This window comes from Maylandia zebra, linkage group LG2, assembly GCF_041146795.1.
Source record: "Maylandia zebra isolate NMK-2024a linkage group LG2, Mzebra_GT3a, whole genome shotgun sequence".
Taxonomy (NCBI): domain Eukaryota; kingdom Metazoa; phylum Chordata; class Actinopteri; order Cichliformes; family Cichlidae; genus Maylandia; species Maylandia zebra.
Genome location: NC_135168.1, coordinates 22213913 through 22239267, shown reverse-complemented (window position 1 = coordinate 22239267; position 25355 = coordinate 22213913). Strand labels below are relative to the sequence as shown.

At 40.9% G+C, this 25355-nt stretch overlaps 1 protein-coding gene across 3 annotated transcripts in view; it reads left to right on the top strand.

The window, feature by feature from the left end:
• Nucleotides 1–25355, top strand: part of LOC101466889 (protocadherin-1) — a 230540-nt gene that overhangs the window by 89679 nt on the left and 115506 nt on the right. The gene's annotated exons all lie outside the window — the stretch shown is intronic.

Sequence of the window (25355 nt, the reverse complement as noted above, 5' to 3'; positions counted from 1 at the left end):
GGTTGAAAAGTAGTTCAGTTGTAATCAGACATGGAAACGTTGGCAGTGATTTTCTGTAGTCTGTAGATTTTCTGCAGGTGCTCGTTTTTCTTCGACACTGGGCTCCTATAGCTTTTAGCAGCCACTCACAGCTGTGTTTGATCCGAGAAAAAAGAATTCATACTTGGTGAGTAGGAACCTGAACAAAGCAACATATATATGAAAGAATGAAGCATAATGCAACCTTGACTCTTGAAGGTTGATAATTTTCCTCTTTGCAGTTTCTCTGTAAACACAGAGGCTTAAAGAGTGGCCACAAACAGAGCGATGCAGTAAAATTATATATTTATGGCTAAGTGGTGAGCTGGAACTCATAAAGAGAAGAAAAGAAGACATAAATTCTACATGTACTGAGTGACACAGGAATTTAACATTCAGACATTACACTTAAAGTATTAAAGATTAAAGATTTTCTGAGGATTTCCTGATTCAGGGGCGATCGTGGCTCGTCTCGGCCGTTGTGTCCTTGGGCAAGACACTTCACCCGTTGCCTACTGGTGGTGGTCAGAGGGCCCGGTGGCGCCAGTGTCCGGCAGCCTCGCCTCTGTCAGTGCGCCCCAGGGTGGCTGTGGCTACAATGTAGCTTGCCATCACCAGTGTGTGAATGTGTGGATGATTGGATGTGTAAAGCGCTTTGGAGTCCTTAGGGCCTAGTAAAGCGCTATACAAATACAGGTCATTAACCATTCAGTGACGCGGTGTGCTAGCGCAAACTGGGTTTTGACATTAAAAAAAGTTCTGTTTCAGGCGGGAACTCTGAGATTTACCAACCAATTTAGTGTGAGTTGTGATGATATTTAATGCCTAAAAACCCCATTTTTTTGTGCTTGATATTGAAATAAACAGACTACTCCTCAGTTTTGGAGATCACCCATAACACTAACCACATCTGTGAGTGTTAGTTTTAGCCTCTATGTTCAGAGGCTGGTTTTTTCCTGTTTAGTCAATCTGGTCCTAAAAGTGTAGATGGAGAGGAGGGAGTCCTCATCAAAGGTGAAAATTCATATTAAAGCCAAATAAAAGCCTCAGCAAGGAAGGTTTGGTGAGTCACTGCTGAGATTCTTGCTGTTTTTCTAGTAAAAGAGGCACAAATAGTCAAATCTAAATACTGAGGAAAGCTTTTTACATGAAGCTCACAGTTCGCTGGCAGTCAGGCCACACTGATAACACAATGAGCCGGAGCAGGAAGTGTGTGTGTGTGTGTGCATGTGTGTTCAATTCACAAACACCTGCTCAGTGTGCCAAAGGTCAGCTGACAGGCGCAAAGATCTTGTGGAAGTTCAGTGTTTCTTTGGTTAAAGAGGCGTAGGGTGAGAGCAGAGGCTGCTGTTGGGAGGAATGCGGGGGTGATGATGTTTAGTGATGCAATCGGCATGTTTAGTGATGTGGGCGAGGTGTCTGAGGGTTTTTGAATTTTCTTGCAGTCCTCATCCTCCCTCTTCATTTTCTCTACACTGCTTTCAGGTGCGGTGGTTGCCTAATCGCATGTCGCGGGGAGTTTAAATTTTTTGCTGTGAAGAGTTAAAATCGTGTTTTCTAGCATTACACCTGCAGCACTTTAAGGGCCTTTTTACACCTGTACCTGCTCTGATCCAGATCAGCTGAGATTGTATACTTGTGGATCTTTTTACTTTTGTTTCTTTTCATACAGAAAAAAAAATCCAAGTGAAGCAAAATGCGTCATTACGAACCACATGCCAATGTTCAGTTTGCTTATTGGCCAGATGTGTCTGGAGCAACAAAAATAAATAGAGAAGAAGGTTCTGTGTTCTGGACTGTTGGAGAACACAGAGAATATACGTTTATTTAACGGCTCATTGCTAGCTGAACTGACCTGCATCCCAGAATGCAATGCACACCTGGCTACGGGAAGCTGTATGATGAGCCTCAGGCACTCGTGACCTCCGTGTACTTATTCTGAAGCCTCCGTTAAGGACTTTGTAGCTTTTAATGTTTTGATCGCGTCTCTTGGATAAATCATCTGTGTCAGAGCATTGATAACTCGGTGTGCTTTTCCCCTGCTCATAGTTTGATTTGGATCTTGCTCTGAGATACATTTCACGTCATTTTCGTTCCTTAAAATAGATTTACAGCCATCACCAGAATGGCTAAAAACACTGAATTTATTTTTCATTTAAATTTATTGTGTGACTGCAGACACAACAAAACTTCTCTGTACAACAATAAATATTCTGAGACTGTTTTTTTCCCCTCTCTCTCTGTGGGAACCAATTATTATTCATTTATGGGGTGGTTTTCTGTGCATAAGTAGAAAGCCTCCGAGTTGTTTTGATCCAGTGAAGGATTCTGAAGATTACACTGGCTCAAAAAAGGCCCACTGGTGCTTAGTAACGTTAACTCACAAATGAAAAGCTCGATGCAGAGATTTGTAATCTGAGAACAACAGCTGCAAATTTAAATTAATTATTTATCAAAATGTGCTTTTATTGAGCACTTCAGTTCTCCATAGAGATATTTTCTGGTCACTTTGAGGGTTTATTTTGATCACCGGATAAGCGAGGCGTCCATGTTTGCTTATTTGAAGCTTTATTAGAAGTCTAAATTAACCCGTCATCACAGAATCACCATATCCCACAGCCCTTCATTGTTATGACAGGCTCGAGTTAGTTTGGGTTCATATGGAGCTGTTGAAGTTAGCTTGACGTCTTTAGGTTTCATCATACTGGAGAAAGCACAGCGTGGTTGGTTACTTCAGCTCTCATTGTTGTTAAATCTCTTCACTTAAATAAGCTATAGCTAAATGTTCCCACAGCGCACATGAAGAAAAATTATTAAAAATTCCTCAACAAGTAAAAATGTCAAAACACAGAAGAGCTTCTCCTGGAGTCAGAATGTATGCTGTTTGTGTTGTCAAAGTAACATCGGTCTAAATTCAGGAATCTGGGGCATGTTATGAAAGTTCTTTTGTTACGCATGTGTTAATCAGTTATTTCATACATTATCTAAAACTCGATAGGCCCAGAGAGATAAGATAACATTGTACAGTTATTGTGATGTGATGATTAAAGAAATAATAAAGTTTGCATTTACTAGTGTTGTGCTTTCTGCTTACTCTACGATAAATAAAAATTTAATTAAGATAGTTAAATGTTGTTACTGAATGTCAAGCGTTCACTCTGCGTGTCGTTGTATTTCAGCCCATCTTTTGCAGTGTGTTTACCTTACATATCACACATACTGCAATAACAATGATAAGCCAGCTTTCTTTGTGGCTGTGTGCTCAATCTGTTTTGCAAGAATAAAACTGATAAAGAAGAACAACTCTCATGATTTATGATTTTTAACCCCTCACAGCGCAGCGATGAATCTTGGTAAAGAATGGAGTTGGTACTGCAAATTGTTCCTCTAAATCGCCGCACCTCTCTGGACACAAACTGAACCATGTGCTGCAGATTTGAACATTTATTGTATGAGTGAATTGAAGTGTATGCCAAGTCTTTTTTTTTTTTTTTTTTTTTCCCACCAGCACAAATCTGCAGGGGTTGAATCCCATTTTCATTTTGTTTTGTTTTTTTGTGTGCATGCTTTTTTATTTTATGCATTTATTTTTCACTGTACAATATGTTTTGTTGTTTGATTTCAGTGTGGGATTTTTTTAAATGCTCGCTACTTCATTGTTATTCAGGAAGAACTGCTTTCGTCCTCCTGCCATCTTCCTCTCTGTCTCTCCTCTCTACTGCCACTGATTAGACTTGGCGTTAGCCTTAGCATTAGCCTGTCCAGTCGTTCCCTATGGGCCTGTTGTCTCTTTTGGCTAGCAGCATCCAATCTTGGCAAGCTAGCAGCTAATCCAGACTGGATGCTAATGAACCCTGGCCAGTGTCCACCTCGTTCCTGTAGAGACGTCTGTTTCTATAAAGCCCAATGGCTAACCAGCTAACAGGCCACTGCTCCACTGTCCAACACGGACAAACAGACAGTCAGGCAGAAAGACAAACCACCCGGAGCAAACTATCTGGCTCTCAGCTAGCTGTTTGCTAATCAACCAATAATACTGCAGTATGAAAGGCAGTGGGTGCCTGTTAACAAGAAGCACTTTACATATACTGAATTCAAATTTACAAATAAAACTATACTTTCTGCATAAGTATAGCACGAGTATTTGTAGCATTAAGATAGATGTTATAGTTTTGTTAAGGCAGCAGTTATATTTTAACTCCTCTAATAGGGAGAAAAACACATAAAATGTTAATTCTTTCTAAACCTTTGAGAATGAACTGATCCATTTGCCACACGTTGGGATTTTTACCACGTAGAAGTATTTTCCTTTCAGTACCATGTTCTGTAAAAATGCTACACTTTTAAAGCATGGGTCATAATTTGATTGACCTTTAAGACTTTTTGAAATAAGAACAGATGAAATAACTATGTGTAATGTGCAGAGTTTTATTTATAATGACACACAGTAATTTGATATATGTGGGAGAGTAAAAATCTATTTTGCTGCATATTTTGGTGGCTAATTCTCTGCCACAGAAAGTCTAAAATTATATTATTATATTATTTGAAGTGTGAATGTGGGAAACTGAATGAAGGCATCATGCGCTTGTCACAGACTTTATTAATCCCTAGTGTGAAAATATGGCTGTAGCCCATGTAAGAGACAGATGACATATTTTAACATTAAAATACGAACACACACTTAGAGGACGTCGGTGTGGCTAATAATAACAGTAATACTAAAACACTGTGAGAGGGAAAAGTTAGCACACTGAATCTAAGCCACAAACTTCATTTGGTAGCGTAACGTTTCATTCCAGTTGGAGCTCCTTAAAAATTACTTGTACATCATGCACACATAATCATATTCCATTGGCAAAGAGCTACAAGTGATATACTGTCAATGCACGCAACACAAATCATGCAAGCATTACTGCAAGCTTCAAAGCATCACACAGGGTCAGTGTGATTTAGCGTTATCTTCTGTAGGTTCAGAAACATAGTCAGAAACCTAATTTTGTGAACAATTATTCATTTAATTCCACTTTGGCTCCATTTGAGATTAAAGGTTCCCTCCAGAGACATTTAAAATTACTCTGAATTGAATAATTAATGCATCTCTTATATATTTTTCTACAGAAATGTTAATTATACTCATTAAAATTTCTTAAATTCAAACCAAAGTTTCCTCACTTGGCAAGTCATTATAAAGTTTAACTGTTAACAAAAACAACCATTTTGATTGGTTATGGACTGTGCACAGATATGACTGTGGCGCAAACACACAGTGACGTAAATGATCAGCTTTGAGGCCTCATAACCTCCTGCAAACCTCCTGTTTCATCAATTAGAAAACAAAGACTACAGACTGGATTGTTTGCAGCAGGTCTTCCTTCCTGTTCAAGTTCACTCCTCTTTATTTAGATGTCGTTTATCCCCACAGCAGAAGCTTCTCACTCAGGAACGCTCGACATGCCGCAGCGGTCCGTCATCGTTTTCCTTCCCTCTATTGTCTCCAGACAATCAACCCGACCCAGCGCTCCTCATCTCGCCTCGCTCTGTTGCCATTTTTACTGCTCATATATAGAAACACATGTGGATGTGGGCCTCATGTCCTCAGGCGTTCATGTGTACCTGCACACACGTAGAGTCGGCAACACATCTCTTCACAATAGCCGAGCTGCAGACAGCCGTCCCGGGAGTTGCCGTGATTTATGACCCCCCGTGTGCGTGGATAGAGAAAGGGGGAATGGGGCGTGTAGATGTGGAAGATGGAAGGAATAAGTGAAGGAGAAACTTGAGCTCGCAGTACAACTGACTGTGTTCACACATGCACTCAGAAGACATACTGCTGTTATTATGCTTCTCTCACTTCCAGAGGATATAAGAAGAATACATGGAAACACACAGAGAGCATGCAACAGTTAATCCACTCATTTCACACAATCCCCATACCTCCAGGCGAGTCTGGGGGACTTATTAGAGGACTGCACCCAGATGTCTCACTTCTGTTGTTTACATAGATGGAGATACAGCACGCAGGTCCATATGTACATATACTATTCATTTATTACACTTGACTGCAGGTCAAGCACACATTATGCACACATCTAACAGAAGGGCTCAAATATAAGAAAACCCTGATAATAAAATGTAAAATGTAAGCAGCCACAGTAACTTTCCATTACACTTTGCATTTTACCCGAATGTCTTTTTGAGCTGCTCATTTTCTAATTATCCCCGGCTGTTTGACAGATCCACGGTTTGTGTTGCAGAAAGATGTTGGCAGACACTTTGGGCTTTCGCTCATAATGAATTTTATTTTCTCCATAGCAGCAAAACATATCGCACAATAATATAGCCTCACTTTTCCAAAGTAATGCTTTAAATTAGTGTCAGACTGAATAATTTGGAACGTCTGTAATATTTTGTGTATGTGTATAATGTACCTTGCCATCACCAGTGTGTGAATGGGTGGATGACAGGTTGTGTAAAGCGCTTTGGGGTCCTTAGGGACTAGAAAAGCGCTATACAAATACAGGCCATTTACCATTTATCATTTTGTGGCCTTAACCTGTTGATTAAAAATTTTAAATTCTCTATACAAATCCCACAAAGCAGCTGTACATGGCCTTCACACTGTTTCTTTCAGACTTTTGGAAGATCAGACGTATTTAAAGAAAGATTTCGAACAACTTTTCACGCTAGTTTGCTTTTAACATGAAAGGTTTTTTTAAATTGATCAGCACTAAATAATCAGTTTATCTTGTTTTTGTTTTTTTTTCAGGAAAAGTTTCACTCAATAAAAGGTTTAGCTTTCATCTTTGTGCCTAAATACAGAAAATAAAGAAAGAGATGAATGAAACTGAATGTGGAACAAAGACGTACAAAGCCTGCGAACTAATGCACGATGTAGAGCCAGTCACTGCTGCAAACGGAATCTGCTTTTCTTTTCAGTCCAATGGTGAAAAAAATGTATGAAATGTTTAAAGTCGAGCTGAAAAGAGTCCAATTAATTTGCGCTGAATGTTAAAATAATCAGAACTGTCCACTGCAGCTATCACTGGTGCGTCTCCTACTTGGGTCGTTGCTGATTGGACAGCAGAGGGAATGCGCGTTGCATATGGGTGTCATGCAGTTTTGGTCTGTTGGAAAGCTGCATGGAAGCTCTGAATCCCATTCATTTTGATCTTCTAGCAGCAAAGACCAGCTTCTGTGCAAACAGGATCTTTGGTCAAGCTTTCTTCTCACCAAAATGACTGAATGCACCTCAGCACTGACCCCCAAACGCTATCCTTCCGAAAAGTATGGTATATGAGTCACTTACGCATTAAACCGTGTAATGATGTGTTTGTCCTGTGAACAGGGTGCGTTTATACCTTTTAATTCCAATGTGCAAACGTTGGTACATACCAGTGCAGTGGGAGAGGCTTTGACAGATTGAGTCTTCTATTTGCTGACCTCGCTTTACTTTCTGCCTTTCAAACGTCTCAGTCTGGAAATAAAATTCGCAAGAGATGGATGAAAAACACAGTCCTCCCTTTTGAAGTATGTGCGTGTCTGTGTGTGTGTGTTTGTGATGGGCAGACGAGAAAGAGGGAAAAATATAGAAACCCCATTCTCCACCTCCTTCTAACCTTAGCTTGGGAATACCAGCTGCCTCAGATAGACTCCATCTGTGTGAGTGTAAGAGTAAAACATCAGATATTTGGTCGGAAAAAGGAAGGAAAATATCACCAGCTCTTGGTTGGACAGACAAATGAGCAGTTTCACTGTAAACCAAACACTAATTAGACCCTGTGTCTTCTTTAATCCTTAAATCTCAGGGCTTGATGTTTGCTCTATGAGGGCTTTTCTCACATGTGGATAACTGCATGCTGCATGTAGCTTTGAGGCAGGTTTTAATACTACCTAAGGTTATATACAAACACCTGAACAATCTGTGTTCAGGTGGGGTTTTGTTGTTTTTGTTTGTGTTGTTCTTGGTGTTTTGATTGTCCAAACACACCTTCTGATCCAAACTAAATGTGATATGGGGGGATAACAACTCAGTTAACAGAATGATAAGAATGAAATTTAAGAGTTTCAAGTGAACAAGTGGAGACTGACACAAAGCTAAATGTCGCATTGCATGGCCTTTGAGTCTTTGAGGCCACCATGTTTGTTTTTAGCTTAATTTCCAAATGGGGTTCATCGTGTCGTCTCTCAGCCGCCATCTTTGGGTTTGCACGTAGGAAAGAGGACAATCAGAGTTACCTGTTTAGCACTTTGCTTCCCCAAAGGGAACCACCGGTGCTTGAACATTTTACAGTACAAAGCTGCAGCTAAAGTAAAATTTGGTGGTTCTGTTAAGAAAATAGTTGATGTGTAAAATTATTCATTTTCTTCTTTTTTCTTCATCAGGAACAAAAACTGTTAATTTCACACCACATTACCTTAGTTTCTTTTTCTTTTATGCACCTTGGAGCTTTAAAAAAAATCATGAACACGGATTGTGCGATTACGTGGTAAGAGTATGCAGTAATGCACACACATGTTATCTGCCTAAATCCTATGTAGTTTGCCAAAAATATGCCCAAGGGCCAGATTAGCTAAAAGTTTAGTGTGCATATTCAAACTGTGTGAATATGCCAGCTTACACCGGTCAGAGAGCCGTTTCTTAGCGTCTTAAATTATCTTTGACTGGTCTAATAAATAAAAAACATGAATTCATTGAATGCTTATTTAATTAATGTACAAACTAACAGCCCCCCTTAAAATAAATACTATAATTTTTAACATCTTTGAATGTGAAATTCTGCAGAAATGCAAGGAAAACATCAAAGCCTCGCCACATTTTCTTATCATCTTGTCCTGGAGGCCTTATGTTACAATCATGCAGTATAAAAAAAAAAAAAGAAAAAGAAAATCCTCCTTAACACTTGAGTCTGACTTTTTTCCTCACAGTCTTCAATATCCAGGAATGACATTTTGTAAAGTGACTTCTCTCCTGTACTGCACAAACTCTAAGCTCTGTTTGATCATTATTTATGAGTGAGAAGCTCAAATTTAGCCCGCCGTATGTGACATCCCTGTTTTCGTGAATTTAACTAGTAATTATGGTTTTAGGATCTCACTACAAAATAAAGAGGGAAAAATAAGATATTCAGATTCGCCTGCTGTTTCTGAGAAGAAACTCTTTCTGGTTTTCCTCGAGAAATTTTGAGTCATTCTTTGCTTTTTTTCCCCTCCCTATTCTGTGTTGAAGCTGGACGACAGCCGAGCAAATCAAACCCAAATCTCCTCGCTCACATCTCTCCCTCACGATCTTTTTTATCACTCTACCTTTCCCTCATTCTTTCATCCTCCCTCGCTCCATGCTGGAGCCAATTATAACCTGCTTCAGCATTCCTGACTGGAGGAGGAGGAGGAAGGGAGGTGTTTCAGGGATTAACATACCAGAGCTGTCAGCTGGAAACTGCTTCTTCCCACTTTTTGCTCTATTCCTCTGCCTGAATCTAAAGTTCTCCCTGCTCATTAGGACACACAAGAAAACACATTTTACATGAAACCTCAATAAATGTCCAGGCTGAACGTAGCTGCAAAGTGTGATGATATGGAAACTCATAGAGTGGTTTAATATGATTCAAGATTTTAGAGCTGTATTGTCAATGCATCAGTATACACAGTATACAGCTTACTGAAATGCTGTTTCACCCCAAGCCCCGTATAGTGCATTTATAAGTATATAAAGGATATATCTCCAAGAGATATAAAACTAGGAAATCCCAAAAAATAACATGCTAAATTTGGGTAAAATTAAGGGATAAAAAGGTATTAATTACTAACTATACAAGACTATAATAATAACTATACAATACTAACTGTACAATAAACAAAGACAGGACAGAGACAATACAAAAGGGGATTGTGCAGTAGGTGTTGAATACCAGGTTGAGTTATTGTACAGTAAGGACATGCACGATTGGTCTACATGTGAGTATAGCTTTGCATGAAAATGTGTGGTTGCACATAAATACGGGAAAAATTACATACATGCTTCACGTAAAACTAAAGTTTTTAAAATACGGTCAAAGATGTGTTTGTTTCTTTGACAATGACAATAAATAAATACTTGACTTGACTTGACTTGACTTGTACGGTGACCATATGAATGCACCAATCAGCCCATTAAAGCTAACGTCATTTTATTGTCTGACATAAGATACATTTGTCTTGGATCAGGGAGCTGCTGCATCAGATCAGACAATATGAAACATCCAAAAACCCCACCCCTGTCCCAAAACACTACACATACTCTCCAGAGCAGCTTGGGGGCCTTGAGGAAGCCCAAAGTGCCAGATTCCAATCTGTTCAGGCATCCATGAAGGCCCCACCCTGCAACTCAAAGGACCGAAAGGATCCACTGCCAGTGTGCTGTTGCAAGGCGCCACAGGACATCCCCAGAGGTTCTGAATTCATCCACTCGATAGGTCAGGGCTGCTGTGGGTCGCCAAGTGGGACATAGATGACAAGCAGTGATGCTACTTTAATGCCGTGACTGATGCAGAAAAAAGGAAATATATAATGAAATATGTTAATCACTGTATAAGAGAAATAGTTTGAGTAAAAATACACAATCACACAAAGAGTTGCCCGACTTTAAAAACAGACGAGAGCATTTAAGCACGCCATGCTCGTTGCTAATGCTAACCTAAGCAGGTGTCATTTTCTTACTTCGTTTGTCTTCTGTAGCTGCATTTAGCATCATTAGCAGCTACATGAGGTCCCGAGGGCACCGTGGTCTGATTTACTCTCTCCTGCGTTTGTTAAAGAATTGCTTCACACTAATATTGCTAAAATAATTCTCTTTTATCTCCTCTGGCATGTCTAAGTTTGCTTTGACATCAGCTTCTACGCAATGTAGGAAAGGTGAATCGATTGAGTTTGCGATGCTGCGAATACATGTTCTCATAAATAAAACAGATGTGTATAGAACCTGCTTCCAGCACCTCTGGGTGTCAGAATATTATGACTATATTCTTCTCTTCAGACTGGGGCTACAGAGACCTTTGACACCCGAGCCGGTCTCATCTAGCCATTTATAGAGTTACGACACTTTTGCCAGGAATAGAATTCTTCACACACTGGTGGTGTTTCTTTGTGATATGCTGCCTGTGAAAGGACTTTTACTCTTGCTTAATCCCCGAACACAACTGATGGCTGCTTTCATGGTGGTTCTTTGAAATAAGAACGCTTCTTTTTTTTCCTTTTTCTTTTTTGGAAAGAAATGTTAAAAAAATGTTGTTGTTCACTGAGTTTTGCAAAGTGGTATTTCAGTTTGATACCATATGGTGGTAAAATGTCAAGTACTTCATTTTCTTTTAAGATGCCTGTATGACCAAGTTTTGAATAATATTATGGAACTAAATTCATAAACATAAAAATAAGGAACAACAGGTTTATGTTGAATTTAATTCTGTAAAGTTTCTATCAAGTTGCTACGGGAATAGTTTATGAAATAATGTGTTACTGTCATCACATTAGATGTGTCTGTAGCTTGGTAACAGAACTCATTACTGCAGTCAGTGAAAGGTTTAGGGCTCAGGCACAGTGCAGTACAAATACTGCAGGCTCTGTGCAACCAGGAAAAACAATGGTGGTTGGCAATTGCACTGAGTCTGAGACTGATTGCAAGTAAGTGCATCAACAAGCTCACTTTTTATTGCAATGCGATTGCACAGGTCACCTGATGCGAGGCAGCCTGTCTCCATCTGACTCAGACTGTCAGCTCTCAAAGAGAGTTTAATGTATAACTGCAGACATTTTTCCAACTACTGAAAACCGATCGCAGACCGACCCTTGATGCACCAAAGACCCTGTATTTAAAACGATCATTTCAAAGACAACAGACTGTGGATTGATTGCAAACAGTTGCAGTAATGTTGGTTGTGAGGTGGTGTCCAGCCACTTTACCTAGTTTGACTGCAGCCTTGGTAATTATAGTGTGTGTCTGGTTACTTGGGTGATTTTGTGAAGTAGCACAAAACTAGCATTACCAATATTTTATTTGATTATTTTCTATTGGGGAAGCATTAGGGTAATGCATAATATACAACCTTTCTAAGTAAATTAATATGTTATTTTGCTTTTAATACAAAATATATATTTTTAACCAGCCCTCTGGATCATATGAAACTCCTCAGCAGAGTGAAATGTTTCTGCTTTCTTCTTTGAGTGACAGTTCAAAAACATCAGCAAGTCATAAATGCATAGGCGCACAAGAATGCTGCGAATATGCACAGTGGTCACTTCTAGGGGTGAGGGGGGTCGTGGGTGTGTGGGTGGGGGCTGTTCCTGTCACTTGTCAGCGCCTCGTTCACTTTTGTCTCAGTTTGAGCAGCACGTGAGAGAGCAGCGAGGCAGCAAATTAAAAAATACGCAGTGAAGACGAAGGCGTACTCATGTTCATCTCCCTGATCTGTGTGTGTCTGTGTGTGGCGTCAGACTTCGGTGGATTGCTGCGTCAGTTTCTCTGTCACTGTCAGCTTTGTTTACAACCCCACCCGCCCCCCACCCAGAAAAGTCCTGTCAGGACTGTGATTTCAGTGGGATCTGTGCGCGCGCGCGCGCGTGTGTGTGTGTGTGTGTGTATGTGTTTGTGTATGTGTTTGTGTAGTCCACATTTTGACAACCCTGTAGTGTATGTAGGGACATGACTTGTGCATGTGTGTTTGATGTTGCCAGAGGTGAGTGTGCTCCTGAGTTATGGGTCCATGTGCTCTGCAAGTATAACACTAGATTTACTGGCTCAGTGATAACATACACGCGCACACGAACACACACACACACACACACACACACACACACACCTGCAGGGCAGAAGAATGCTTGGGAGGGAGGGTGTGGAGTGACACATCAGTGTCCAATGTAGTAGTTTATGTGCAAGTATACCATCAACACTGACACAAATACAAGAAAACAGCCTTTGAATAGCTGTCCACTGTAGTGACCACTATAGGGTTAAATGATGAACAGCCAATCGAAATTTGTAGCTTCTGTTACCTGACACAATTTAAAATCTGATGGAGGATAGTGACTCTTGTCAGTAGGTCCACACACAGGCTGTAATGGCATCCAAAATCAAATATGCAGAGAAAACTTCTCCCGCTGTGCGCTGCTCTCTGAGTGTGCGAGCAAACAAACTGATGGGCCACTTGCAAAAACTGATAGTTGATGTTGATGTTCTGCCATCACAGCACGTTTGCATGGGAAGGTCGCTGTGATAAAGTTGGAAAAGTGACAAGAGGCAAATATTATTCATGCCGTTGTGCGGGCAGGTTTTTTGGTAGCCTTAATGTTGCACGGCCAAAAAATGCTGTCATATAGTGAATCCTTTAGAGTCTGTCTGCACTAAAAGGGTTTGTTTAGCCTGTGTTTCACTGCCATGGAGCAATATGAGAAGTAAAACTGAGTTCACAGGGTCTCCCGATGCTTTAAGTGCAGCAAGATAAAAGCCTTACTGTTTAATTAGAACCAGAAAAGATTTTCTGAGCAGGAAAAGTTTCAAGTGCTGTATACACTGCTGCTAAATACTGTAAATATGTAGACTCATCATGCCAGTTAAACACTCAAACATATTTGATCTAAAGTGAAAACAGGCCTGTCGCGCACTAGTTAGCTGCACTGAAAGCAGTGAAAGATGCATCATGCCTATATTTGTAATCTTTATTTTCTTGTCTTTGATGTGAGATGCAGATTCCGTTTACAGTACTGAAAGTTTCAGGATGTATTTAATATCATTTGTTTTGCTATTAGACGATATATAGAGGTCACATTTGTGTTTTTCTGTGTAAACCAAAAGGCGAGGAAGCCAGAAAACGTGGCCGCCGTGGCTGGCTCTCGGCTGCAAACTCATCGGTTCCTCCTGAAGACGTTTGAAACACCTCGCGATTTTTTTTTTTTTTTTAATTAAATGTTCCTAAAACAGCTTGTAACTGTAGTTACATACGTAGTCGTGGTTTTGTTGTGTTTTTTCTGAAAGATTTGGGTGCTCAGTGGTGGCAGCGGGATGGCGTCTATACGACTGAGTAAAAATAAACTACAGCCTGTGTGTTTGTGGTAATGAAGGAACACGTTTCTCAGTGGAACAGTCTATCTCGCGTTTGTGTTTTCTATAGGTTTTGTACAACAATGTGGCTCGGTGGCACAGGGGAAGAAGAAGTGAGAGAAAATATTAAAATGAAGATTGAGGAAACACGTTTCCCATTTCCTCTTTGTTTGCCCATTTTAACCTTTAAGGTTTGATTCTGAGCTTTTTTTTTTTTTAATCCTACATGCATAACTATGGCGTTATTTTTTTTCCACTATTCTGAGCGCACATAAAAAAAAATTTGCAGGTGCAAGTGGAGAAATTTATTTTGAGCAAACAAAAGCTAAATTTGAGTGAACAAAATTCATTGCTGCGTGCAAAAAATGTATTTCAGTGTTTGCTATTATCCACACACACACAATAGCAGCCCCTCTCGCTCAGTTTTTGCATTTGCGTTTGCTCGCAATGTGTTGCTCGTGCTCTCAACATTTCTGCCCGTGTGCGCTCAACTCTTTCTCTACACCATTATATACTTCAAATACCTGCTCGATTTATCAAGACATCACATATTTGCATAAGTGCTCTGACGTTTTCGGAGATGCCTGTTACCCACCAGCTGACCGGGTGGTCACTCAGGTTAAACATAATATATAAGGCTGAACTGACAAAACCAGCACCAGGTATTATACGAAAAACCATAAAGCCTTTGAACTAAAACAAACGCTGTTGTGACAGTGACAGTGATGTACACTGTCTTGTTGGTATATATGTATGATTTGTATCACCTTCATGTTTTCCTCTCACCACGTATCCAAACCGATATCATGGCCAGCAGCTTTTACAGCTGTGGCTCCAGCAAACATCAGCTGATACTAGAAAGTAATATTAAATACATTCTAACAACAGCTGATCAAGCTTGAACGTGCTGCTGTTGTTTAGCGCAACCACCGCTGGTTTCCTCTTTCTGGCGCAAAGTGGGCGATAAACAAACAAGAGAGACGATCAGCTGATCATTGATCAGTTTCATGATTGAAGTAGCAACAGGAGAGAGAGGGGGAGAGAATGAGAGAAGAAGAGGCAGCTGTGCAGCAAAAACACAGAATAACTCCAGCTTTGAGTCTTTTTTTTCATTCTAGCTGAAGTACAGGACGAATCGCGTTCCTTTTTCCCTCAATACGGATGTATTGTAATTGGTCCAGCCCAGAGTTGATCATGACCAATTGGCTAATCCACCACCTTTCATTGTTTATAAAGTTAGAAAAACAAACAAACATAAAAATGAAAAATCACCATCGGCCCACCAACGGCCAGTTCAGCTATGCTGGTGGGTAACAGGCATCTCCGAAAATGTTAGAGCACTTATGCAAATATGTGATGTCTTGATAAATTGAGCAGGTATTTGAAGTTTACACAGCTACATTCTCACATGAAAATATCTTAAAAGTTTATTTTGTGACCCAGAAAGAGTAATATTTCAAACTCCGCCACTCTGTGTTCCTCTGCCACTGACGAAATGGATTCTGGGATATTGCATTTCGTCATTTTGAGCTGATTGGAGACCAAAACAGCCAATCTGATTTTTTGCATCCAAGACTGTGATTGGCTGGTTTTGTGGAACAAATATAACGGTGTAGAGAAAGAGTTGAGCACGCACGGGCAGAAATGTTGAGAGCGCAAGCAACACATTGCGAGCAAACGCAAATGCAAAAACTGAGCGAGAGGGGCTGCTATTGTGTGTGTGTGTGTGTGTGTGTGTGTGTGTGTGTGTGTGTGTGTGTGTGTGTATGGATAATAGCAAACACATATTACACACATACATATTTTTGCACGCAGCATGAAGTTTGTTCACTCAAATTTAGCTTTGTTTGCTCAAAATAAATTCCTCCTCAAAATGCAACACTTGCACCTGCAAATGTTTTTTACGTGCGCTCAATTTTTTTTACGTGTGCTCAGAATAGTGGCACAAAAATAATGCCATACATAACGAGTGTGTTTTGCATATGTTTTGTGTGTCTGCGCTCTGATGGAAACTAATTTCCCTGCTGGAGCGTCTTCATTTGCTTTCATGTAGAAACTTTACATAGAAACACAGAGGTGCTGTTTGTGTGCTGCTTCACTGCTTCTGCTGCTCTCTGATCAATGTCCATTATCAGCAATCAGATTCCATCAGTCTGCACTTTGACTCATTTTATCAGCCCGATACAGTGCAACAGGAAGTGTTTATTCTCCTTTTAAAAAATCCTCTTAAACTAGGAGAATGGCAGTCGGAGATGTGTGCTTGATCACTGATGCATGGATCATGGGGTGTGGCTAATAGTTATGATTCCAATTCCAACCCCAAAGATGTGAAACGTGCAGATCCAATGCTTGAAAGCACAGAAACCTACCCTGGTGCAACGGGACAACAGACTGCTGTCTCCCTCACGGTGGAAACAAAATTAGAGTCCACATACATTTGGCCACATAGTGCATTTTAAGCTGGTGGTGGGACAGCAGTGTAGAAAAACTCCAACTTGTACACTTAAAGTTTGAGCTGGAGGCAGATGCTCCGTGTCCCTCTATGTGTTCATATTATATAAACAGTACATGTGTATGGTTCCATATATATAGCCTAAGTGGAAATGCACACACACCTGCTCAGCTCTGTACAGCACGCTGTTTTCTCACAGAGAGTCAATCACCGCCTGCAGCGTTGTGCTCACAACCTTCACTTTGAAAGAGAGAGAGGGAGGGTGGAAAGATGATGAAGAGAAAAAGTGAAGAGTTGCTTGGGAACAACAGGGAGAGAGAGAGACGAGAGAGAGAGTGCTGTTTTGGCTGCAGGGCAGCGTGTTCTGTTGCACATGTTAGTGCTTTCCCAGCTCTATAAAAACTAACTGACACGATGCATTTCATTCAGCTCACCTGAACCCTCACAACTAAATGCATAAGCCCAACCCCTGCCTGAACCCCAAAACCACATCAGAACAGCCCTGTGAGGTCATTGGGGCCAAACTGCCCTCACGCATCTACTGACGGATCGGCATCAGAGAAGAAGACACTGATGAACTGTAGCCAACTCCTGTTTTGATAGTGGTTCAGCTAAAATGTATAAAATTGCTTCATTATCGACTGGGTGAAATCACCACAACACTCGGGGAGCCCTGAAAGCCTTTTGTATTATTTAGGTCTACAGAATTTGATTAACTGAAAAAACCCCCACAAAAGTACTTTTGAGGACAAAAAAAGATTGGAAATTAGCGTGTGGCCTCATGACTCAGTCCTGCAGTAACTTTCCTGCTGACCTCATTTTTGGGAGCTTTCCTTTCACAAAGCCTTGAACCCTGAGCAGCTCAAGATGCTTGGAGGAGCGCTTTGCACGGCAGCTCGCTATGGAAAGCCTCATTTAACATTTATTGTAAAGGTTACCAACATGAATTCATTTTATTCTGTTTTAAATAACTAACATGTAAAAAAGTGCGTAATAGAAGCCTGCTTTTGCACTGCAGTTTATTATTGCGCGGCGTTGGCCATACTTGCCCAGCCCAAAGTCAGCTTTGATAATGAGGATTATTATGAGCTGTCAGTCACAGGGCTATATAATAACTGGACCGCTAGTCTTGTGCTTTTTACATCTTTTTATACCTGAGCGAGCACACACACACACACGCACACTTCCATGGATGCTACAGGAACAACTCGGGGTTCAGCATGTGGCCCAAGGATGCTGCAACATGTAGACCGGAGTAGTCAGGGAATCGATCGACCGACTTTTCAATCGGTAGACCTCCCAGTCTCTGCATCCATGCTCACATTTACAACTACTGATTCAGAGAAACCAATCAAGCGAAGGAGAACTGTGAGAATATCTCCACACAGTCCTGGCACCGCTGCCCAGCAGGTTCCTCATTATTATTCCCTGAAGCCCAAATGAACATATTCAAATGTCCTTTATTGTCTGACCCATAGTCAGACCCCACAAACGTTTAATATGCACCCACAAAAATATATAATTTTTGTGGGTGCTTAGGGACAGATGAAAAAGGCATATAATGTGATGGTCAATAGAGGCCTGTAGTGCCCTATATATAATATCATCTTATTGGGTTAGGCCAGTCCCTGAAATGGATTCAGACAGTTTTCAATAATTTATTAGACTGCTTTTTATGCAGGAGATGAACCAGTTTATCAAGATTTTTCTACCCATTCATTGTACCCGTGTTACAGTTGGGTCCAAACGTTTCTGGACGGCGACACGTTAACATGTCTCGGTTTTTCTAAACACTCCCTGATTTCAGAGGCTTGTAGTTTGGACAAAAATCTTAAAGTCTAGAAATGTGTCACCGTCCTAAAACCTACGGACCTAAATGTGACGCCAATGTTCTTTAGGAAAATGACCACAACAAACGTGTTAGTTTGCATTCACACTTACATCGCTTTGTTCATTATCATCCTAAAAGACACGACTCCCACATCATGGAGCATCACAGGTGATCACTCAGAGCAACATCACATTGATTTGTCGGGGAGGAGTAAACAAACCACGCCAGGAAAATATCCCCAAAGCCTAACAGAGCCAGAGGGAGTCAAAGGTGCGGGGTTTTCCTTTAATTTGTCACCAGCATATTACATGTTTTTATTCATGCACCTTTGCCTCTCTGCATTTCTCTGCCCTGATGCTCGGAGCCATATCTCTCTCTCCCCTCTCTCCATCTCTTTTTCCACTCTTCATTCATTCTCCACTCAGATTCAACACAGTTGTGTCGAATTATCGCTGGCAGCCGCTCTTCTTGTGGGCCGAGTGTGTGGGTGTGTGTCCGCGAGTATGCGTTAATAAGTGTGTGTTGTCAGTGTGTTGGTTTGACAGTGTGTGTGCATGCATACTTGATAAGGACAGACTTTTATAAGCATGCACAATGCAACCTCACACACTCTTATCTCCCACAGAGGGAGGTAATGAGGATCTCTCACATACACACACGCACGCACACACGCACTTACACACACACACGCACACACACACACACACACACACACACACACAGAAACGCTGTCTCTCTCTCTCAGTTATCTCCCTCTCCGTGTCTCGGCTGACAAACAGCCAGCGAGGCGTCGTGCATTCCTCCTCTCATTGGTTTTTAATCATCTCTGAACAATGTGGCCCAGTGAATGTGCCTCCTCCTCTTCCTCTATCACCTCCTGCAGGAGGACAAGCAGCAGGGAGAGGAAGAGGAGGAGACCCAGGCTTATCAGCCTGAACCCACAGCTGGCCTCCTCTTGCTCCTTTTCCTCGCTCCTCGTTGTCCTCCATCCTCTTCTCTTTCGCCTCCTCCATTTCTGTTTCTGCTCTTTATACGCCTCAACCCAAACCCTGCACAATTATTTTATGGGAAACGTAAAAATATATGCTGCTTGCTCTTTATCTCCATGAATAAGTATCAAAGCAATCATCTCTTTGTTTCTTTTCTTACTTTTTCCCTGACAGTGAAGTCTTGCATACGGCCTCAGTGGTGCTGCACTCTGCAATGGTAATGAAGGTCAGTTATTATGGATTCAAGGAAAAATGGTTCATCATGCCCTCTTGTTTTAAATAAAAGTGCATGCGTGCATTTTGCCTGCAGATGATTGAATAAATAGTCTTCAGTGGACAAATTATTAGAAACTTCCATCAAAGTGCAGCATTAACAGTTTGCTGTGGAGGAAAGAGGCTGTGATGAGCTATCTTTCCTTGAATTCTTAATTCCTGACCTTCATTGCTGCTGCAGTGCATTCATGGAACACACTCGTGTCCTTTATATATGTTTCAGGATTTAAAAAACAGAATAATGCCAGCATTTAGTGGAGGCCTGTGTGCCAACAACAATATATAAGTAATAATAATACATCAGAGATAAAGTGCATATACAAGGGAGTTATAGTGACCATCATTCATGCAGACTGCATCTTTTAGTTGTCTGAAGATGTTTAAAGTTACTCACAGGACTCAATCAGTCATTCTTATGTTAACGTGTTAGGGTGCTAAATCACATTGATACACAGTTCATGCAAACCTCTAACATGTCAAAATTTTCATCACTTCTGTGGCTTGTGTCATCATCAAAATCACAGAATAAACGCCTTAAAAATTTCTTAAAGATGTCTGAGATTAGACTTCAGGCTTTCTGTTGGAAGTTTTACAGAAATGTGACAGACTCTGACCCTATTCCCGCATTTATGTCCATTGATATCAGCATTGCTGATATCAGTGCTTCTATTTTTATGCTGTTGGTGTGTAAATAAATATATCTGAAATAATTCATCGGGCTGTTTTGACCAGCATCTCTCAGTAACTTTAATGAGGAAGATTTGGGAGGCATTATTTCAGTGTGATGATTGATTTTAACTCTCGACTGCCAGTCTGAGGTCTTTGTGGGTCCAGTCTGTTTGTAGCAAATGTTCATTCAGTGTGTTTGGCTCAAATTATTCATGAGCTTGTTGTCCACCATGCTGATGCTCCCTCTGAGACTTCTTTCTTGCCTTGAATATTATTTTATGCGTGGCTCGTTCGGCTGTACAACAGCAAAAAAAGCTTAATCTCCCCTAAAAACTCATAAGTCTTGGAAATCAGTAATTCTGTGTTTTGAACACCAACAGTCTACAGTGGAGGCCCGCTGCCTCTCAGGGTTAAGAGTAGACTGAAAATAGGGCAGCAGGAGAAACAAAAGGGATGGAGGTCCAAGATGGCGGCAGGTGTTGTGGCAGAGGCTGATGTGGATGTTGGTTGGTCTTTAGATTCCTCCCCTCTGATCTGCTCCACTTTCTCATGGTGCGACCTGCTGAGATGGCATTTCTATTTCCGGCAAACAAACAAGCACACAAGCGAAAAAACAAAAAGGACAAAAAAAGGGAACAAAGCGAGTGTGCTGGAGGTGACGGGCAGAAAGGGATCTGATCCACTTCATTTCTCCTCTGTTTACACGTAGATGTGATTCACACAGCAAACAGACGAAAACAGTTGTAATAAAACGCCCGACTTTGTTCTGCAGCTTTTTCAGACATGCCCGTTTGACGCCGCAGGGTCTCAGGTAGGAGCTGAGACAGGGAAGAAAATGACTGAAGACCACTTATGAAATAAAAATTAAATAATAAGTTCTATCAGCCTGACAGATCGCGTATTCTTTATATCAGAGTCCACAAAAACATTTTCCAAAACTGTGATGTCTCTCCAACACTTCAGGCAGCAAGTCCCAGGATGTAACAGGTGTTTTTCACAAAACTCATTTCCATGTAAAGTAAGTCCCGACTAAAAGACAGGAATGAAACATTGGTGATGTGTATTTATCTGTAACTTGCTCATCTGAAATATTCTTCACACTGATCTAAAATGTTGCTGTTTGTGCAGAAATTGTTCCTGTTCTTTTGAGTCATGTAAATACCCTGGATTTGGCCTCTACATCAAAAGGTTTTTGCTTAGACACAGCACTGGTTCATCCCTTAGCTGTCTTTTTTTATACTGGAGTGATTCGCAGCTCAGTGTTCAGTGAGTGTTACGTTAAAAAAACAAGAAAGTAATCCCTCTGAAAATGGATTGGACTGAAAATGGTTGACAGAAAACCTGGAGAACTACCGCTCAAGACCACTTTAGAAGACTTCCATGAAAGTTTGGCTCTTTGGAAGCAAAATATAAAGACATGATGAGTGGCTCAAGACATTACTGTATATACACGATCCTCGGCTGAAATCAATTACATCAGTGCTTTTGCTGACGTTATTGTTGTTTTAAGAGTTTACTCTATAGCTAACACATCCCAGTTATAATCTTTAGGGTGTTTGGAGTCTAATGAAATGTAGCTCAGCCCCCAAAGTGGGCTATGGGATAGGTTAAAGCAGCGGTCCCCAACCTTTTTTGCACCATGGACCAGTTTATGTCCGACCAGTTTACGGCCTTTAAGGTGTAGTGGATAAATACAACAAAATAAAACCAATACCGGTACCAAAAAAAGAAGATTTATTCATAGCACAAGGGAGAAGACCAAGGGAAACAGAGTTAACGATAAAAACGATTAAAAAATAACTCTAAAAACTAATAAAAACTCTGAAACAATCAATTTCACATCCGAGCCTCAACTCTCGTGGCCCGGTACAAAACGACTCGCGGACCAGTACCGGTCCGTGGCCCGAGGGTTGGGCACTGCTGGGTTAGAGAAAAGTTTTGTCTTGTCAGTGATGTCGGTACGGTTGGTAATTCAGATAGGAGTAAAAGAACCTCACAAGACCTATTTAAGTCTATATTACTCAAGTCAGAGTGACATCAACATAAGGTTAGAAGATTATTTTTATTGTCTAGGTTCATGCCACCATCACAAAAACCCAAAAATCAAATAATTTCATAGGAAGTCTTCCTTGTGGCAGTGTGAATAAGACTGAGAAGATGCAGAGAAACCAAAAATGGATATGGTGACATTTTTAGGTAGAATCTGGCTTTACAAATAGCAGACTCACTGAGCTCCACCATTTCAGGGATTATATTGGGGAAAAAAGACAGCCAGTGTGACTGTACAGATCTGCAGCGAGTCCGGTTATTACTGAGTATTTGAATGTGTTTACCTGGAGAGGAGCCCGTCGCCTGAAGCACCGGGGATCTGGGGCTTTTGATGCCTTGACAGCACACTGTGGCCACACAGTTTAAAGGACAGCTCCACCGCGGGTTGAGTTTTGAACATTTTCCATCATTCTGACATTAATTCAGCCGCTTTTACCTGCCTGCTGAACAATTACACACATTTTCAAATCCTTGTAGTGGAGCCACTCATACTATTTAGAATTCAAACAGCAGAGAAAGTGGCTGGTGAGCTAAAGTCTCTCAACTAAGACGGAAATTAAAAGTGCAATTGGCAGGATTAAGATGCAGTCTGATCGCCGCTTGGTTACTGGTTTGAAACTGGAAGGGAGGACAGTTTGTCAGTCTAAAGTAAGGCAGTGAACCTGTCAGCATCTGCAAGGGGGAAAAAAGCTGCTTAAAAAAGTAGAGATAAAGATAAAAAAAAAACTGTTTCTGCGTGATGAGCACGGATCTGCTGGTTTTACTGGTTCAGGGTCCTGATAGGGGCCAGTTGCCATGGTGACAGAGTATGTGCCAAGCCAGGGATGTTGCTTTTTATCAGCCTGGCTGGTCAGATGCGTGTGATTGAAATGTTTGACCGTGCATTGTGTGCCTTTTTGAATTAGGACAGTTTGTTTGGCAGCACTCTGTGTATTTGCACAATGTGTGTTTGTGTGTGAGCGGTGGCAAGCGTCCCCACAGCGCTATAGGGAGGCTAATTGTATTTTAATTACAAAACCATCAAACGCACAAGTCAGACAGTTACCTTCCACCCCCAGAAAACACACAGTAAATGGAGCAGTTAAGTGTGTGTTCAGCCCGCTGCTTTTATTAATACTGATGTCTCATTACAGACGCCAGTCAGTGGAAGGAAACTTGAGGACGCGCGAGTAGAAAATGCATAACAAAGCAAACGAAACCATTTATTTTATTTAGGTTTAATAATGTGCGGAATGAAACGTAACCCACATATTTTAAATAATCAGTCTTGTATACTTGCAGCCTATATTTTAATAAGCTCTTTGTAGCATCCTGATTCTTTCAGTATTTTATATTTCTTCAGAGGTTGACTCGGGTTTGTGCCCTGCTCCTGTACATCTCTCTATTCCATCTGCTTTTTCTGTAGATGACTCCAGGAGCCGGTTTATTTGTTGCATTCACTGCACTGCCACCTTAACTGCAATGGCCAAAAAAGAACTGGACACATTTTCACCAAGCGTGAAAGCAGAGATGTTTGGGTTAATAGCAGTCGGTCTGTGAGAATCTCAAAGTTATTCACTGGAAAAGCACTTGTCTGAAATTGCTTCTGACTTTGGCTTTTGTGGAGAAATTATGTGAACGTAGCCTTTTAGCAACATCCACAGTCTAGGCCGAGTGTTGTGTGGTGGAAATACATTCGGTGATTTTATTGCACATTCTAGAAATTACTTGCTAGTTTGTTATTTCAATAATCAAAGCGAATTACTTTCTTTTGAATTGTTGTCAGAAAAAATAAACTGAGAACTTTGCCGCGGTGCAGACCAGCACATTTTTTCTTCTGGAGCAGCTAGAGCTGGGCGATAGAACGATAACGATATGTATCGCGATATAACTTTTACTCGATAGAGAAATTAAGCTATCGCGATAGACCTCGCCGCTCTTGTCCTCTTAAAAAATAAAATAAAAATAATAATAAAATAAAAAAAAGGTCAGCCAATCCAAACTAAGTAGCGCAGAGCCGAACCAATCACAGCCGCAGCGTCACGTCGCGTGACTTGTTACGTACAGCACAAGTGCCAAGCCGCACGTGTGTTTGTTTGGGAAGCAGCCAGCGGGTAATGGAGGAAATGAGTGTGCCGACTAGAAAAATCAACCGAGCGTGACCGAAGAGAAAACAGATAATGGTTCCAATGCCGGAGAGATTTTCGAACGGAAGAGCCATAGAAGTTCCGTAGTGTGATGGTATTTCGGCTATTTCAAGTCTGACAAAAAACAGAGTAGCGTGCACTGTAAATTGTGCCGAAAGCAAGTCTGGAAATACAATAAACTGGTGCATGCGTCACACTGTGCGCCACGTTATTGTTTCGGTGAAATGAATTTCTACAATACTGTTACTGTTAATTCTACTCTCTGCAGTGTTTAAATGCTTACATATACACACAGTTACTGTCCGTCCACACATACGACTCGGTTCTGCTTCTATGCCGCAGCTTTGTTTACTTTTTCCCACCGAGGCTTCTAGACTTCTGATTGGCCAACATTTCTGCACGGTTAGGAATCTAGCGCCACCTGCTGCTTTGGCATGTTCATAGCAGCGTTTTCCTTCATTTCTCCCTTTATGTGTGGACGGGATTATTTTTTAAAACGAAAACGGAAAATCTCAGTTTTCAAAAATACCCGTGTACGTGTGGACGTAGCCTCAGTCTCTGACTGGAAGCGCTAATTCGTCATTCGGCTTTTGTCAGACTAAAGTAACTGTTAAAACTGTTTGAAAAGCTAAGCTATACAACAAGGAGAGATTGAGAATTTCCTTGTAGTTCTCAGTTTATTTGATATTGGCAAAAGTTAGTCAGTTTTGTCTGTTCTTCTGTAAAACAAACTAAGATTTATTTTTAGAATTAATATTTTGTTTCTAAGTGGAATTGACAATTTAGTAGTCTGTTTCGTTTGTTCTATTTTGAAACTTAAACGCTTTAGCGGCTGCCTTTTGTGTAGTTTGCAATATTTGCCTTTATTTATCTGAAA